Here is a 12,737-nt window from a genome sequence, read left to right as displayed (position 1 = left end):
CTTTAACTTTTTTTTTATTTTTATTGCATAATAAGATATTACCATAACTAACTGAAATGTGACTTTTACCTTTGTTTTATTCCAGTGGATTTCAAGTTTTTTTTTTTACATAAAAATAATATAACGATATGGAACCAACACTCGCCGCCCAACCCCTGCGCGTCCAACCCCTTCAATCTCCTTGACCTAAAATGGTGGATGTAATATTTCAGCCAGCCAATCAGAGAGCGAGCAGAAGCATGTCCGCCAACAGAAAAAAGAGGGCCAATCAAATCAACCGATTATTTAAAGTTTTATGCCCGCAGGCCTCCCGCAAGAGTCCGGCAAACATACCCGTCCAGCTATACATACATTTTCAACCTAAATTTCATACAAACTACTGAAAGGATTTACACAACATCATAAAAAGCAAGATTTCTGGGTAAAGATCCGGCTTTCTGCCAAATATGGTGTAACTCTGCTCAGCCGTTTGGGTTGTAAGCGGTTTAAAAATCCTTATGGAACCTGCATGAGGTAATTGCTTTGGGATCCCCACCCCCTTTCTTTCCTCAGTCCCTGCTTAATGGATCCCCCTAAAATTTTCAAGGAAGGAGCTGAGGTGGATGAACTTCTTGTCCGGAAAGTTTTGTTAAGATTTATCAATCGGTACAAAAGGGGGTGGTGATGGACGGAGCATCTGAATCAATCAAACACTCACACCAGTCAAAAGATCTGGGTTTGATCCATCACTGTTCTTTAGCCCACTCTGCCACCCCAGTTCAGACATGGCAATATGCAAATCAGTCTGACCCTGTGCCCCATGGGAACAGTCCAGCCCGAACTGCCAAGCCATGGCTTCCCTGGACCGGAAACAAGCTTCCGAGGACCGGTTTCTGGCATTCCAGCCGTCTTCAGCCCGGCTTGCTTGAATCCAGTGGCGAAGTGAGCAAGGGACTCACGTCTGAGCATACCCTGCCACACTTATGGCAGCCAAAAGCGATTTATCAATCGGCACCAAAGTTATTAGCAAATGAAAACGGAAGGAGGTATGCCTCAGTGCCGGTGAGGTGGGTGCTCCTGAATAAAATCCAGCTCCTCTGCCACATTATCAGGGTGTGTGTCGGCACTCACGCCCATTCACTTTCGTGCCATCCCTTCCTTCGCTTTAACAATCTGCAAACACAGCACTGAAGCTTTACATAGAATTCCTCTTAAATAAGGCAGGATCTCTGCCAGCCAGGTCTCTTTGCCACAGCTGGTCCCTGGTTGTGAGAGGGCGCTTCGGGGGGACCCTGCCACTCTGAAGACGGGCCAGAGATACCCACCACAGGTCCAAGAGGGCCAGAGAGGTGCCACAAGTCCAGGGTAACTCCATGCCAATGAGGTTCATGTAGAAGAACAGTATGTGAATATACCTTTTGAGGAAGTCTGTGCTTCTGAGAGATTGCTGCTTATTGCAAGGGTTGCAGGCCACTTCCCACCCAACAGCCTGTGAGAGAGGGCAGCAGAGGCTGTGCGTGAGTGGGAGGTGTGTAGAAACAGGAAAGCAGCTGCCACACGTGCAGCAGGCAGGAAGGTGAAGCTGTGTAGTCCCTGCTATGTAAAATACAATTCAACAATATTGTTAAAAACTCAGTGGGTAGAGGACTGTGAAACTCTGAAAGCAAATTTGTTGGCCGACAGCCTTTTGGTCTCATTCTGGCTGGAGTTGCTTACAACCCCCAGTACATCACTTGTGTCAATGTTCAGGCCTTGCAGTATGTTCTTCCCATGGCTGCCTCGTGACTGACACCAGTACCAAGACCCTGCCCTGCTCTCTCCTCTTTCCTGTACTACCTGCTGGTCACACCTCCATGCCTGCTGCCCCTAAGAACGACTCTCATCTCGTACATACACTGTTCCCAAACATGGCCGGCTATGATGTATCTGGTAGTGTGGCAGCGGGCTTTCGTTCAACGAGGCACTGCATTTGGAAGCAGAAATCAAATCGGATTCAATCTGCTTTGTCTGAACTGTTCTCACAAAACAAAACAACATCCAACAAAACACATTAAATAGAATAGGTTACACACATTCAACACATCACACGTGTGCCTTACTGGGGCTATCACGTTGTTCGTAATGAAATATCACAAACATACAACAGAACATGTTACACAGAAGGGTCTGCATACAGGAAAACAGATAGTGGGTTTAGTCTGCTTTCATGCCACTCTCAGTAGAACAAACCATCAAGACCCACAATACCAAGCATTTGCAATGCAGTAGGTCTCGCATTACTGAAGGTTTGAGCTATTGGTGTTGCACGTTAATGTTTTTTATTTTGTTAAAAAATATCCTAGCAGTAGCATAAGCAATAAAATAAAATCCACGAAGCAAGAAAAGGGTGCAGTACCACAGGCTGTTACTAGGTGTCCCTGTGGAGTTGTAAAGGGACCTCTATCAGCCACATAAGGCACTGCACTCTTACTTATGGTACTGCAGGGATATTTTTTAATTACAAAAAACCAACAAGCATTATTACTTGCAATGTCAATAGCTCAAACTTTCAGTAAAGCGAGACTTATTGCACTGCAAACGCTTCTTTAGTTAATAGGAGACTGGATCATCACAATATGTTTAATTAGCGCCGGCTAGTCCATGGTTTAAAAATAGGGCTTTTTTAGTTCCAAATCCACTGTCATTTCATCATGTTACGTCTCACTATTTTATGTGATAAATTCTTAGGTGTTAAGATGCGACATGCGCATAAGTACATATAGAAACATAACGTAAGAAATGATATATTGTAGAGCACTGAATTTGGTAAGCATCACTCCTCCCACCTCCCTCAAAAGTAGAACCGGTGCACAAGTTACTTACCTTCGGTAACGATATATCTGTAAGAAACAGTAGTTAGTGTTAGATTCCTTACCTTAGAATATCCCCAGGTGTCAGACTGGATCCGGAAAGTTTTGCGTAGCAGTACCCCTGCACGTCGGTAGGCGTTGTCTGTGGCTCCGCGTCCGTCGTCGTTGGCACCAGGATGACGTCGGAGTACTTAGATGCCGCCCTCGCGCGATGACGTCAGTTCTTATACACAACTTTTCCGTGCCAGGAACACAGACCCATGATAAAAACCGACACTGGTGCCATGAAACTAGGGCCCTCAAAGGGAAGAATCTTAACCCTAGATATCGGTTCACAGAACGGGGAGGAAAGGAATCTAACACTAACTACTGTTTCTTACAGATATATCGTTACCGAAGGTAAGTAACTTGTGCATCTGAAAGAAACAGGCTAGTGTTAGATTCCTTACCTTAGAATAGATACCCCAGCAATACCAACCCCGGTGGTGGGTCTGCGAACCAATGATCACACCAGAAAGTCTTGGAGAACAGAACGGCCGAAAAAGCCATCTCTCCGGACTTGGCTGTCCAGGCAGTAGTGTCTAGCGAACGTGTGCAGTGAGGCCCACGTAGCTGCCTGACAGATGTCCTGCAAGGGGACTCCCCTACCCAGGGCAGTAGTAGCCGCCGTGCCCGAGTGGAATGGACCCTCAGCCCAACAGGAGGTTCCTTTTTAGCCGAAGAGTAACATACCTTCATGCACAACACAACCCACCGAGAGTTGGTCAGTTTGTGCACCGCCCGACCCTTCTTAGCGCCACGTATCCAACAAAGAGCTGGTTGTTCACCCGGAACTGGCGTGTGTGGTCCAGATAGAATGAGAGTGCACGTTTTGGGTCCAGACGGTGGAGCCTCTCTTCCTCTTTCGAGGGATGCGGAGGCGGAAAGAAGGTGGGCATGGTGATGGACTGCCCGATGTGGAAGGCTGTGACTACCTTGGGCAGGAAAGAGGGACGCGTTCTCAAGACAACTTTGTCTGGATGGACAGAAAGGAAAGGAGGTTTGGAAGAAAGAGCCTGGAGCTCACTCACTCTCGTGGCAGAGGTGATGGCAACCAGGAAGGCAGTCTTAAGAGTGAAAAGACGAAGAGGGCAATTGTGAAGTGGCTCGAAAGGAGCGCACATCAAATTAAGTAAGAACAAGGTTCAAGTCCCACTGAGGCATCACGAAAGGAACAGGAGGAAACATGTGAGCGATGCCCCTCAAGAATCTATTTCCAACAGGAGACTTGAAAAGAGAAGGCTGATCAGGTAGCCTTAAAAAGGCTGAAATGGCAGAGAGGTAGCCCTTGATAGTGCCCAGAGCAGAGCCCTGTTGGGCAAGATAAAGAAGAAAGAGGAGAACCTCCGAAAGGGGGGCAGAAAGGGGATCCACAGCCTTTGCTGTGCACCATGCCACAAATTTGTTCCACCTGCAGGCGTATACCGATTTTGTGGAGGGACGCCTGGCTGCCAGAATCACATCACAGACCTTAGGAGGCAAGTCAAATGGCCTCAACTGTCGCCGCTTAATCTACACGCATGGAGGTGGAGACTGGACAGGTTCGGGTGGAGGACCGTCCCCTGCTGCTGCGACAGAAGGTCCTCCTGAAGAGGCAGACGAATCGGGGGATCAACTGACATGCTGAGTAGCTCGGGATACCAGTGTTTTCGTGCCCAGTCCGGAGCCACAAGGATGACTTGGGCCCGGTCGCGCCTGATCTTCTTCAGCACTCTGGGCAGAAGTGGTATAGGTGGAAAGGCGTACAATAGACCGCAGCTCCACTCGCGACGAAAAGCGTCTCCGAGCGAGTGCCGTCTTGGAAATTCCAACGCGCATAACTGATGACATAGCGCGTTCTCTTCGGTGGCGAATAGATCTAACTAAGGCTCTCCCCATCGCTGAAAGAGGCCTTGCGCCACATCCGAGTTCAAACGCCATTCGTGATCCATCATGCACTGGCGGCTGAGTTTGTCCGCCCTGGCGTTCAGGGAACCTGCCAGATGCTGAGCCACCAGGGTGACGCCCTGGTGTTCCAGCCACTGCCAGAGGCGCAGAGCCTCCTGACAAAGGGTCCACGACCCCACCCCGCCCTGTTTGTTGCAGATCCACATGGCGGTGGTGTTGTCCGTGAACACCTGCACTACATTTCCCCGGACAGAGGGAAGGAATGCCTTCAGTGCAAGTAGGATCGCCCGCAGCTCCAAAAGGTTGATATTGAGCTGGGACTCCGCCGGAGACCAGAGGCCTCTGATCTCCGCCTCTCCCATGTGGCCCCCCCAGCCCAGGAGGGACGCATCCGTCACCACTACGTGCTCCGGTTGGGGAAGGGAGAGGGATCTGCCGTTGACCCAAATGCGGTCCGTGAGCCACCAATGCAACTGTCTCGCAGTGCCCTCCGAGATCAGGACGTGGTCGGACAGGTTGCCCTGATGCTGGGCCCACTGAAACTTCAGGTCCCACTGCAGAGCCCGCATCCGCCACCTGGCGTGAAGCACCAGAAGGATGCAGGAGGCCATCAGCCCCAGAAGCCGCAGCGTCAACCTGACCGAGACTCGGGATAAAGGCCGAAAGATCGGAATCAGAGCCTGAATATCCCGAACCCGCTGTTCGGGAGGGTAAACCCGAAACTGCGCAGAGTCCAGAACCGCACCGATGAAGAGGAGCTTCTGAGAGGGACACAGGTGTGACTTCGGCACATTGATGGAGAACCCCAGCAGGTGCAGGAGGTCGGCCGTAGTCTGGAAGTGGCTGACGACTGTCTGGGGCGAGCCCGCCTTCAACAACCAGCCGTCAAGATAGGGGAAGGCTGACACCCCTAATCTGCGCAGATGGGGTTCGACCACCGCCATCACTTTCGTGAACACCCGAGGGGCGCTGGTAAGGCCAAAGGGGAGCACGGTAAACTGGAAGTGCTCGCGGCCTACCGTGAACCGCAGGTAACGCCAGTGGGCCGGCAGGACGGGGATGTGAAAATATGCGTCCTGCAAGTCCAACGCTACCATCCAGTCTTCTGGATCTAGGGCAGCTAAGACCTGAGCCAAAGTCAGCATCTTGAACTTCTCCTTCTGGAGGAAGCCGTTGACGTTCCGCAGGTCCAAGATAGGGCGTAGGCCCCCTTTGCCCTTCTTGGGAACCAGGGAGTAGTGGGAGTAACAACCACACCCTACTTCTGGCCCAGGAACGCGCTCGATAGCCCCCTTGGCCAAGAGGGCCGTAACTTCCTCTTGCAGAAGTTGCAAGTGATCCCCTGACACGCGGTAGTACTGCGGTGGCATGGCTGGAGGGGTCGCCTCGAAGAGGAGGGAGTAGCCCCTTCGGACGATTTGAAGCACCCACCTGTCCGATGTGATGGAGCACCAGTGGAGGAGGTGATGGCGAACCCTGCCCCCCACTGGCGTCGAATGAGCCTGAAAGCTCGGACTAGGAAGGCTTCGAGGCGGATGCTGCGGGGGTGGATGTGGACTGGCCTTGCCGCTGTCCCCTGGCACCGCCACGGCGGTTACCACGTCCGCGCTGGATGTTAGTCTGCGGCCCGTGGCTGGCAGGATGTGAGGGGGCACCCCTTCCTTGGCCACGAAAGGAGCGAAAGGCAGAAGTTTGCTGGCGCTGGCCCGACAGGCCAAAGGACTTGGCCGTAGCCCTGGAGTCCTTGAAACGCTCAAGCGCACTGTCTGCCTTGTTGCCAAAAAGGCGACGGCCATCAAACGGCATGTCCATGAGGGAATTCTGGACATCAGCCGAAAAGTTGGCGGTCCTCAGCCAGGCGTGGCGGCGAACCGCCACCGTCGTGGAAATCAACCTGCCCAGCAAGTCCGTGGTATCCAGCCCACATCGGATAAAATACCGTGCTGCATACCGCCCTTCCGCAAGAGCTTGAGCGAATTTGACCCGGGCCTCCTCCGGGCAAGCTGGCAGCACGTCTGCGACCGTGTCCCACAGAGAGTGGGTGTAACGGCCCAAAAGGTAAGCAGTGTTGACCGACAGAAACCCCAAACTAAGTGAGGAGAACAGCTTCTTACCGAACTGCTCATACCTTTTGGATTCCCGATCAGGTGGTGTAGTCGGGAATGCGGTCTGGGAGTTAGAGGCCTGGATAACCAGGCTCTTGGGGTGGGATGGGTGGACAGGAAGCTAGGGTCGCCCGGGGCCGGGAAGTGGCACCTGTAGCGGGCCTGGACCAAGTGCCCAACAGAACGTCAGTAAGGGCCTCAGTAAACGGCAGTAGAGGCTCCGAAGAGCTTGCCTGAGGTTTAAGGACCTCGGTGAGGAGGTTAGTCCTCACGGCCGCGACGGGGAGCTCAAGACCCAAGGCCTTGGCCGCCCTCATCAACACCATGCTGCAAGCAGCCCCCTCCTCCGTAGCCACGATAGGAGGGGAGACAAAGCGAGGGTCGGGCGAAGTGTCCAAACCACTGGCCTCCCCTAGATCCACTGCCCAGTCCTGAAACAACTGGCACTCTCGTGCTAGAGGGTCCTCAGACCCCTCCCACTCCCCCTCGCCTCCGATCTCCTGATAGTCAGGTTCAAAGGATGGGGCCGGATCATAGAAGAATTGCTCCTCTCTCAGCGTCGAGCGATGCCGGATCCAAACCGAGGGAGGGACCGGAGACAAAGTCGTCCTGGGACGGCGTCGGGGGCGACACCCTGGGGGTCGGCGCCGGCGGAGGGGTCGTAAGGTCGACCTTCGGCGACCCGGATCCGGTGGGGCCCTGCGGCGTCAGGACCGGAGTCGTCGCCGGCGCCAAATCACCCGACGGCACCGAAGCACCCGGCCCGTTGGGCTCCTAGTCGGGGCCCGAAGGCGCCACAGCGGGACCCGACGCAGGAGAGAGCGACCTCATGGCCATGAGGAAGGCATCGATCTCCTCCGGCGTGGCATTCAGCCCAGGGACCGGCCGGTATGGAGCTGGCAGTGGCGCCTGCGGCTCCGGCGGAGCTGCGTGGGCGGTGTCGCCCGAACTCCCGGCCGCATCGCGCGAGCGTCGGGGGAAATCGGAAAAGCGATGTCGTCTCTTCGACTTCGTGTGCCTCTTACCTGAGAACTTGGAGCCCGACGAATGGTGTCGACTCGCCGAGCTTCGAGGACTGTGGGCCCGCGACCGGTCCTTCGACCTCCTCCTCGACCTGGACCATGAACGGTGCGCGGCTGACTGCCGGAGCTCGAGGCGCTTACGGGACCGCTCCCGCCTAGCTTTCGACATCAAGGCCCGGCAGTCGGGACGCGACTTGTCATCATGGTCGGCCCCAAGGCAATACAGGCACCGGCGGTGGGGATCGGTAACCGACATCAGTCGGTTGCAATTGGCACAGGGCTTGAACCCGGGCATCCCTACCGGCACTGATAGTCTTTACGACTCGAAACAGGATAAAAAAGATCGAAAAAGTTAGTCAAAAAGTGACTAAGGAATACTGCTTTTTCCGGATCAGCGCTTGCTGGTGCAGAAAAAAGAACTGACGTCAGCGCACAAGGGCGGCGTCTAAGTACTCCGACGACGTCATCCCGGCGCCAACGACGGACGCGGAGCCGCAGACGACGCCTACCGACGCGGCAGGGGTACTGCTACGCAAACCTTTCCGGATCCAGTCTGACGCCTGGGGATATTCTTTTTTTTTTTTAAACAATTTTTATTTGCATTTGAGTTTTATATAACATCATTACCCCCCCACCCCCACCCCCCACCCCTGCAGAACAGGTAACACAATCTAACTTATTGTTGGTTTTAACAAATAAGGAGAAAAGTATATACATTTGTTCAGTGAACATAAAGCTAGCAAACAAAGAACAAAGCATAAGTAAATAGAGAGAGAGCCATTAGATATAAGACCTGTGCGATTCAAACATTTCACTCCTCGTGCATCCAATCTAACAAAGGTGCCCATATCCTCATACCATTATTCCGCTTTCTCCTCCCTTTGTTTCTATAAATCGCTACTTCTATATTACAAGTTGCAAACAGCCTGGTTCTCCATTCTGCAAATGATGGTGCTAATGGATCTATCCAGGCTGACGCAATGCACAGTCTAAAAACAGCCATAGCTATGAAGATAAGCCCGTGCATTGAATGGGGTCGGGGTATGATGGATGTGCCTAATAGAATTTCTTCCGTTGAAATGTTAATACGGCAATGTGCGAGGATGGAAAGGAAGTCAGAAATTGGCGATATGATATTCCCTAATAAAGGACAAGTAGCAAACATGTGAGTTAAATCTGCTGATGGAAGAGCGCACCTCGGACAGTGTGTCCTAGATCCGTTCCCCCATTTTGCTAACTTGTCTGGGGTATAATAAAGTGAAAAAAATATTTTATAAAATTGTACTTGGAGTTTCATGGACATTAGGGTTGAATTTGAATCTATAAGGCTTCCATGGAGGTTCGAGGAGAGATGCCAAGTCTGCTCTGCCATGCCACCATATGTTTCTCCAAATCGTCTGGCATTAGTAAATTAAGCCCTTCATAAATCTCGCCAATTTTAGGGGTTTTTATAGAAAGTAATTTGTCCATAATTTGCCACGGTTGGAATTTAATGCGACCTCCCCCTTTCTTTAAAACAAAATCCCGCACTTGGAGGTATTTAAAGAAATCTCGATTAGATAGTTTGAATTCGTTTTTTAGTTCTTCAAACGACTTTATACCATTCACAGAGAAAAAGCACTCGAGTTGTTTTATCCCCAGTACGGCCCATCTATTCAAAACTAAATCTTGAAATATTTCCGGGAGATCCAAGTTCTGTGTTATAGGTGTATAAAAAGAATACCGGCCTAACCCAAGTCATTTTTTGACATTCCGCCATACTTTAATGGTGCTAGAAATAGTCTTGAATTTCACTTTTTTAAAGTAATCATCGTTTAAGTGCCGCCATAAACAACCTGCACAGCCGTCTCCCAGAATAAGTTCTTGTGGGGTGGGAATATTATGGGCGTCTATGTCACCTTTTAGAAGATATGCTCTGTATCTCAGCACTGTTGCCCAATAATACAGTTTAAGGTTTGGTAATGTCAATCCCCCCCAATCTCTAGGTAAAGTAAGCCACCTGAGTGCTCTTCGTGGATTGTGATATCCCCATATAAATCGTGAAAACAAATTATCTATATTTTTAAAGACTGTTTCGGAGAATTCAAGGTTAATTGAACGAAAATAATAGAGTAACTTCGGGAAGAATAGCATTTTGACGACATTAACTGGGGATATTCTAAGGTAAGGAATCTAACACTAACCTGTTTCTTTCAGATCCACAAAGCACTAGTTAAGAGTTACTTCTTGAACATAAATCCCAAGATGGTGCGAAACAAAAGCCATATATGTAGAATGTAGGGTCTGAATTAGAACCCGATAGAGCCATCTTTGACAGCAACGTACTGATAACGTAGAAACTGTCCCGCCAAGCTAATACAACAATGCTTTACAAGAATTGCCCTAGGTCCCGCCAAGCTTTGTCTTTCACAATCAGGTGTTTGGTAAGCGCGACTACTCACCCGTAAGGGCCTCAAGGCCCGGTGGGGGTGTCACAGGTTTCAGTCCATCAAGGAGGATGTCTGTCGAAGACCCAGGTTTTGAGGTTTCTTGCGAAGATGGGGAGCGATGTTGTCTGTCTGAGGTGGAGAGGAAGGTTGTTCCAGGCTTTGGCCGCGCGGAAGGAGAAGGAGCGGCCTCCCGATCTGGTCTTTCTGGTGCGGGGGACCACGGCGTAGGAGAGCTGGGCTGATCGTAGGGTCCTTTGGGGTGCGTGGAATTTGAGTCAGCTGTTCAGGTATGCTGGCCCGGTGTTGTGGAGGGCCTTGTGAGCGTGGGTTAGCATCTTGAAGGTTACTCTGGCTTTGAACAGGGAGCCAGTAGAGTGTGAGCAGTGCTTGGAGATGTGGCAGTGTCTTGGCAGGTTGAGGACCAGTCTTGCGGCGGCATTTTGGATGTTCTGTAGCTTGCGGGTGATGTTTTTGTTTATTCCGGCATAGAGTGCGTTGCTGTAGTCGAGCCTGCTGGTGACCAGGGCGTGAGTGACAGTCTTTCTGTGTTGGAGGGGGATCCATTTGAAGGTCTTACATAGGAGGCGGAGGGTGTGGAAGCAGGAGGACGAGACAGAGTTGATCTGGCAGTCCATTTTGAGCACTGAGTCTAGGATGATGCCCAGGTTGCGTGCATGGTCCGTGGGGGTGGGTTGGCTTCAGAGGGCAGGGGACCACCAGGTGTTGTTCCAGGCTTCGGGTTTGGGCCACGTGTATCTTGAACCGGGAAGACCACTTTACTTTGCCTCTCCTGAGCGGTAAGCCTGCTGCTGAAAGCCCATCAGCCTCTGAATCACAATAACTATGGGTAATGATAAATTAGGGGAGGGGTCTGATGCCCTCTGGGGAGAACCTATTACAAATACCGCATGTAAGTCCACCCTTGCAGGCCATGCCCCACCATCCCTCCCCTCCTCTGGGCATCGATGTGAGTCTGCGGCTGACCAGGGACACCAGCAGATGCTGCGGTCCCTCTCGGCACGGGTGGTGAAGGACCCTCGAAGCAATCTAGGAGAGAACCTTAATGAGACACTGTCAACAGGCGCTAGGGAAATGTGAAAGGGTGACTAAAAGGCAAATGCCATTCACATAAGGCCGGACAACCTGTTCTGGTCTTGCACCATGAGGACCGTAGAAGAATGCCACAGAACTTCAGGTGGGCATTAATTACCGCCGATGCCTAAAAAATATGATGCAACCAATAGCCAATAGGTAAAGCCCGTCACTAGCATCACACAACGGAAACGTGTCTGCCTCTTAGCGGAGACGCCTGCTCCCCAAACCCACTGCCCGAGACAACGGATGTAAAGAATTCAATAGAAAAACATATAGAACTTTGCAAAAAAGCAGCTCTTAGTCCCCTTTTAATAAAACGAAAAAAATATAGGCAGGCAGAAATGATGTGTGGCGTATATTTTTCATGAAGTTGCAGACAGCTCAACCACACGCTGAAGGAACGTGCCATATCTCAATGGACCGGAGTCCATTGAAAAAAACAAACCGAAATGTACTCATTACTTGATCGAGTAAGGGTCATAGCGAAAAATGTACTATTTGGATAGTTTCAACATTTCGAGACATGATAATATTTAAACAATAAAAACTTAGACATATTCAAATGTATACGTTGAGACGCTCTTTACATGTTTTCCTCAAAATCAAATTAATTTTCGCTTAATAGTATTTTATGTTGCGCCTGGTACATCATGCACCAACATAAATGTGGCTTGTGAAAATCCTTCTTTTATGTCTACTGGTTACAGAAACAAACCTCGAGCTATGGAAAACCAAGCATTTGCAATGCAATAGGTCTCGCATCAGCAGGAAACAACAAGCAGTGTTGTGAGGGTGCAGTACCACAGGCTGTCACTGTTGTGGAAGAGGTGTGGCGCCGCGGCCAGGGCGACTGACGCTGGAATCTGGGGACCACGGTTCGATCCCCGGCTCCGGCGGCAGGTTAGCCCAGCACCATGTGACTCTGGGCAATAGCTCGCTTAATCTTCCCGACGGCCCCCAGCGCCTAGAGACCCTTACGGGTGATTGTGCGCTTTACAAATGTGGACTTTTTTACCTCTTTTGGCCACATATGGTACCGCATCCTGCGACATGGCCAAGGAAACGATATGGTGCAGCGGTGAGAGCTACCGGCTGGGGAGCTGGGGATCTGTGTTTTCGAGTCTGGTGTCAGCCACATTGTTTAATTTCTCCGAGTGCATGGATAGGTGTGCTATATAAATAAAAGCTTTAAATGTAAAATAACATAAGATTTCAATGGTCAGGGTGGGCAAGGGTAAACAGTGTCATGAGCAAAACAGCAGTGGCGTCCGAAGGGTGAGGATGAGGCACAGGGAGATGAAGGGACAGCAAGGAAATTAAACAACAGAAGTT

General features: G+C 50.9%; 1 protein-coding gene across 2 annotated transcripts in view; it reads right to left on the bottom strand.

Annotated features, from left to right (window-relative positions):
• The window catches only part of SBNO2 (strawberry notch homolog 2), a 324,007-nt gene that overhangs the window by 199,959 nt on the left and 111,311 nt on the right, over positions 1 to 12,737 (bottom strand). The gene's annotated exons all lie outside the window — the stretch shown is intronic.

This window comes from Lissotriton helveticus, chromosome 12 (assembly GCF_964261635.1).
Source record: "Lissotriton helveticus chromosome 12, aLisHel1.1, whole genome shotgun sequence".
NCBI lineage: Eukaryota > Metazoa > Chordata > Amphibia > Caudata > Salamandridae > Lissotriton > Lissotriton helveticus.
This window is presented reverse-complemented; position numbering and strand designations above follow the sequence as displayed.